Consider the following 6,000-nt stretch of genomic DNA (forward strand, 5'->3'; position numbering starts at 1 on the left):
AAACGGTGGCGTGGAAAGGATTCACCGTTGTGTAATTTGGTGATCCCGAACCCTCCGAATAGTTGCTGCACACGCTACATCACGCAGCCCTCTGGTTTGAATGGGTTGAACATGTTAATTGATTTCTCCCTGCAGAAGTCGGGTATCTCGTTCGTTCTCGTTCTCTGTCACCTAAAAAATTAAAGAGGTTTATAAGCAAACGCGCTCCACCTTAAGCCTCAACATACTTACTTTTTTTTGTTTTTTTCTACTACAAGTTAGCACTTGACTGCCATCTCACGCGCTGCTAGCACGGATTGGTGATCGCAGTATATGGTAGTAGTAGCACAGTGGACGCTGCTACCCGTTCTCCTAGTCGCCTCGTACGACACTCGCCGCAAGAGGGGTGGTGATAAGTGCATCTACTAAACCGCATTCTTACGTACATCAAACGAAATGACAACAAAGAGTTTTTGCGACCTCTATGACACAGCGGTGAGGGCTGTGGATTTAAGTGGGACGTCCCGGGTTCAATACCCAGCTGGGCCAATTTGGTAATTTATAATTTCTTAATTTTTCTTGGCCTGGACTGGTGAGTGGCTTCGGCTATGGCCAAATTACCACCCTACCCACCAATTATTCTAATAGTAGTTAAAGTTTTGTAGTAACCGATTAACGGAATGGTTTTGACAAAATTTACAGCTCCTATAAGATTAGCCCATTATCATCTAAGAGTGCATCGATACTTACTAGCAGGTGAGACTGCAGTCAAGGACTTACTCCTAATGGAGTACAAAAAAAGAGTTGAATAACACGTTGTGAATTAAGATATACTTGTTCGTGGCGAGTAGCCACGTTTACCGATCCGCCCATCTCGTGACTAGTCATTAGCAGCGGCCAACAACCGTCACTAAGTAATTACGGGAGATTGATGGAGACCACGCTAACCACGTTCCACGCCTCACGCCTCCTTAGATCAAATCAAATTGAAACCATCATTTACAACAGTTAAATTCCACTGCACAATATTATTGGTCAAACAGTCAACAGTTAATTTTTCTCAGTAAATTTTGTGATACAGCAGTCACTACTTCTTTTTCTGTCGTTTAGTTTAAATTCATTCAATTTAAATTCATCATTCATCAAGTTTCATCATCGTCATCATCACATAAACCCTACTACCCTTGCAGACCTGCCCACTCCAGAGCACGGGTCTCCTCCAACAATGAGCCGTAGCCCACCACGCTAGCCCAGTGCGGATTGGTGGACTCCACACACCTTCGAGAACATAATGTAGGACTCTCAGGCATGCCGGTTTCCTCACGATGTTTTCCTTCACCGTTGAAGCAAGTGATATTTTAATAACATCAAATGCACATAACTACGAATAGGTAGAGGTGCGTGCTGGGATTCAAACCCGGCCCCCCGAAAGTGAAGTCGAGCTCCTACCCAATGCACTATCACCGCTTCATTCACATTTTAGTTAAATGTAAATAAATAAAAACTTAAATTAATAATGTTTTATTTGCGACGGGAAATGTATTTCCCGTCATTTGTCACGATAGTTAAAAAAGACTGAGCTGGCCTAAAAAAATAATAAAAAAGTTTTTAACTTACAAATGAATCTGATTTTATCAGACTCCCTTAGGACGTATACAGACATAGAAGCATAGAAACAGTAAACACGCATGTCGGTAAACAAACCTGATGCGCCGCTAAATCGGGGCATTAATATACCCCGCTTTGTTTAATTATTGACGCTGGGCATTACACTGTTTTTGTGTATAATGCCTTCACAGGCTGCTCATCATTATGTATACTTCATATAAATAAGTTTGTTATAAATTTTGTAAATTTAAAATGCATATAAAAAAATCGAATCTTTTATATGCATTTTAATTTTATATTTAGACGAATTATAAATTCATCACTAGTAGAAAATTATTAAGTTTTAGACGAGGCATTGCATTACTAGCAATCCGAAAGTACGAGTAGCTCTATAGTCACAATTACACAATGTTTTTCTTTTATACCTCTACAAACTCTGCAAACTCACTAAATGGTAAGTTATCATCCAATCTTAGATGTTAGCGGGCTAACCTGTTAGGGGTATGAGCAGTTAAAAGCCATACATCGTATGGAAACGCTATATCGCTTGGCGGCACTTTTTTGTGGAAGTGTACAGCTCTCATAGTTAAATTTTCTATAACGGTATCCTCTTTTAGATAAGTTTTTATAACGGTAGCCCCTTATTAGAATACCTCATAGAAGTATGGGGAAGTGCATATGATACAAACCTCAAACCTATTCCAATTTTTTAAACAAACTCTTGAAAACCTTTTTCCAACTAGATTATCGTTATCCAACTAAACAACTTTATAAAAAAATTAACATACTTTCCCTTAGCCAGCTGTATAAATACAAAACATGCATTTACATTACAAAAATTATATACATTACAAAAATACTTACCGAAGTCATACATACACAAATTACTTTTAAAACTAAATAACATCTAAATACACGAAATAGGCATAAATCAAGATTACCCAAGCCTAGAAATAAGTATGCAGTGGCGTACACTTCGTACATGCACAAAAGCACTGCATACCCAAATTATTTTATATAGCTCGTATTAGAGGGGAATATTTAAATTTTATAATATATATCTGCTTTATGCATACCTTGGCTGAAGACCCTGTGCACGCCACTGTAAGTATGGCAGTAAAACTATGCAGGTTAAGGGAGCACTACTATACAACAGTCTACCCAAAGAGATTTTTTGCGCGAAATCTTTTAAATCATTTAAAAATATGCTAAAAAAGCATTGTTTAAATTTTTAATAAACGCGCCACCTTTTGTATTTTTGTGTTTGTTTTGTTTTGTATAACACTAAATAGATAATATATTACCACTTCTTTATGTTAATTTAATTTCTCATTAAGTGAAACTGTTTCTTTTGAGTCTTATAATGTCTTTAAACTTTAAACCTAGATATATAGCCAGTCATATATCCAAGTTTAAGTCAGTCTCTTTAAAAGTTTAATAAACAGTACGCTGGAAGTAAGCGAATATTCTCGGTCATCAAAAATATATATTATTACATAGTATGTTTGCCTTTGTCGTTTAATAAATCATAATATGTTCTCAATATAAGTACCTACTATACGAAGTATAAGAGCTGGTATACTGATTAATATTATAATACGTTGCTTTCTAGCTTGCATTACAGGCGACCTCATTCGACGGTGGGAGGTGTAAAAATTGTGATCGATGATTCTGTTTCCTAACATAATGGTGCGGTAATGGAAGTTATTTTATATTTGCTTTCTTCCAAAATGTGGAAATTATTCTTTTTAATCGAAACGGGGCGCTTTACTAAGTACTATTTACAATTTTGTTAACTTTAGTTATAAAGTTTTATAGCTTCACGTACCTAATTAAAACTTAAGTGATTTTTATCAAAAAAAAAAAATTGTGCACTTACTTGACCAAATTGTCAAGTTTGTTGCAAATAGGCCTTTTAAAAAACAGTTTTAAAAACTCATAATAATATTATTCCATAAATAGTTAAGTGAGAAATGCTTGCTCTCGATCCAGACTTTTTTGTTATGAGAAGATATCTACACCGTATCTAAAATGCGTGTATCCGTAAAAATCCGCTACCTGATAAAAATATACCACTACACACATATATACCACTAAATGAAATAGCTAGGCTATGTCGCATTAAATTAAAGAATCCGTCAAAAAAGTTGATTTATTAATCCATTAGTAAGGAAACCTTACTTAAGAATATAAGATGCGAAATCTATCCCGGGCTATGGCTTTCAGTGCCGCCATTTTTTTTATTTCAAATCACACCCTAACCTTACCTGTTTTAAAGAAGTAACTTGTATGTTTTAGGTCACCTCCGTTAATTATTTAAATGCACAAATTATTTGTTTGTTAAGAAAAGACTGGAGAAAGAGGTTTCATTATTTTATGCAATATCAGGAAGCGGCGTAGCAAGCTACGTCGAGTGCTACGCAGTGCTTTATGTGGGCAATTTTATAATCCTGTCTTTGTTCGTTAGATTTTTAGCATAGAGTTAATTAAAAGGGCGGGGAGCAAAATAGGCAACTTTTTTTACCAGGAAAACAAATTGTATAAAACGATAACAAACGCGTACGAAGATCGCAAGCAACAGCTAGTAAGAAATATAAATCGATACATGTCAACATCCCGGTCTTCCATTTTTGCTCGTAGTTATTAATTACGTTAATAAATACAATATCTATCTCGCAGGTGGTGCACGAGCAGTAATAGCTTTATTGTAGATAATTCTGAATTTTAAACAGGTGAAAGTCAAGATTAAGCCAAGAGTGCGTGATTTTGGAGGTCGGCTCATCAATCTTAATTATGGCGTCAACGGCTCTATTATCGCACCTGGCTAGCATAATTATATGAAAGGACATAACCGAGGCAGACGTAGTAGTAGACTCATCTTAATAATATTATAATTAAAGTAGCTGTTGCCCGGGACTACGTCTACATTTGCTACGTTTTTAAATACCCTAATTAAATAAAAATGTATGTTTTTAAATCCCCTTAAAAAGTAGCACTCAATTTCTATGGGTATGCAACGTTGACTGAATTCAGTAAATGGGTGGGTATCGAATTATAAATACTGACATATATGTTCAGTCCTTTATTTTAATATTTAATGAAATTAAAGTATTACATATTGTAACTAGCTCTGCGGTTTTACCCGCATAAACTTCGGGATGCTTGTACTGCTACATATGGTCCACGAAGTTCTTTAATAAATTAGTGACGTAAATATTTCTAACAGATGTAGTACTGAAACTTATCGCAAAAATCGTCAAAATCTCGGATAGCACCAATTCACCCATTAGAAAAAGTATCACTGAGACTCGATTCAGAGAAATAATTAACCTGTCTTTGTAAAACTGAAAATTGTAATGACCTGAAAATTTAAATTTCCGTGTATATGTGTGTGTATGTGAATAGGTGTATGAATTAAAGTTTTAAAAATTAATAATGAGACCCAATAAAACCTTGGGTCTCATTATTAATTTTTAATAAAATAAAATTAAATGTAAATACAGCTATTAGGTTGTTACTGTGTAAAGATGCGATTGAAGTAAGCTTATCAAAAAACCTGGAATAAGCCTGTTAAATTATTTGTTTTGTTCGTAGATGTGTTTTAATAATAACTTTTTTAATGCTGTGTAAACACGATGGAACTTTCTACCAATTAATAGTCACCATTTCACATTAAATTGGTTTCAAGGTATGTGTGCGGTTTAATCGGTAAATCTTGAATTTAACCTGCTTTCACAGCTTGCCGGTGATTTACCGTACAACAATGAATAGGCTCTAACGGGAGATGGCGGGAACCACTAAATCTTGTAATTGAAATTCTCCTCCGATATCGCTTCAACGCAATGGTCTTTGTGTTGCGTAAAACAGGTACTATCGTATCGAATCCATTTTCTTTTTATGTACTTTTTTGTTTATACTTTTGCTGGTTTTTGTTGCGAGAAAATTGATCGCTGATCTCAGATTGTTGGTTTAAGTAAAATGTTTTCTGGTAACGAAAGTAAGTACTTTTAATATACTTAACTTTTGAGTTTTCTTTAGCAGATAATCTAAAGATAACATCACTTCTTCCGTGAAGTAGACCTAACAATGTTGCTTGAGGTTGGTAGCATGAATATTATGGCAGAAAAAGTTACATTTAAGTGAGTACTCGTAGATATATATATGCCAAAAACTATTGTTTTCCAAATAGTAGAATGCAGTGTGGTTTCCAAAATGCAGGATTTTTCTAAAATCCAACGAAAATTACATCACGAACACGTCCTTAAGAAAACTACTTGTCCTCTAACACGGTCAGTAAACGCGCGATTGGCCGCACGCCAAACACTTTAACGTTACAATCTGGTTCACTACTTCAAATGTAAGGATTTATTAGATTTCTAACTTCCGCATTTAAAAATTAAACCCTTTTAGGGT

Source organism: Pararge aegeria, chromosome 20 (genome assembly GCF_905163445.1).
Source record: "Pararge aegeria chromosome 20, ilParAegt1.1, whole genome shotgun sequence".
Classification (NCBI taxonomy): Eukaryota; Metazoa; Arthropoda; class Insecta; order Lepidoptera; family Nymphalidae; genus Pararge; species Pararge aegeria.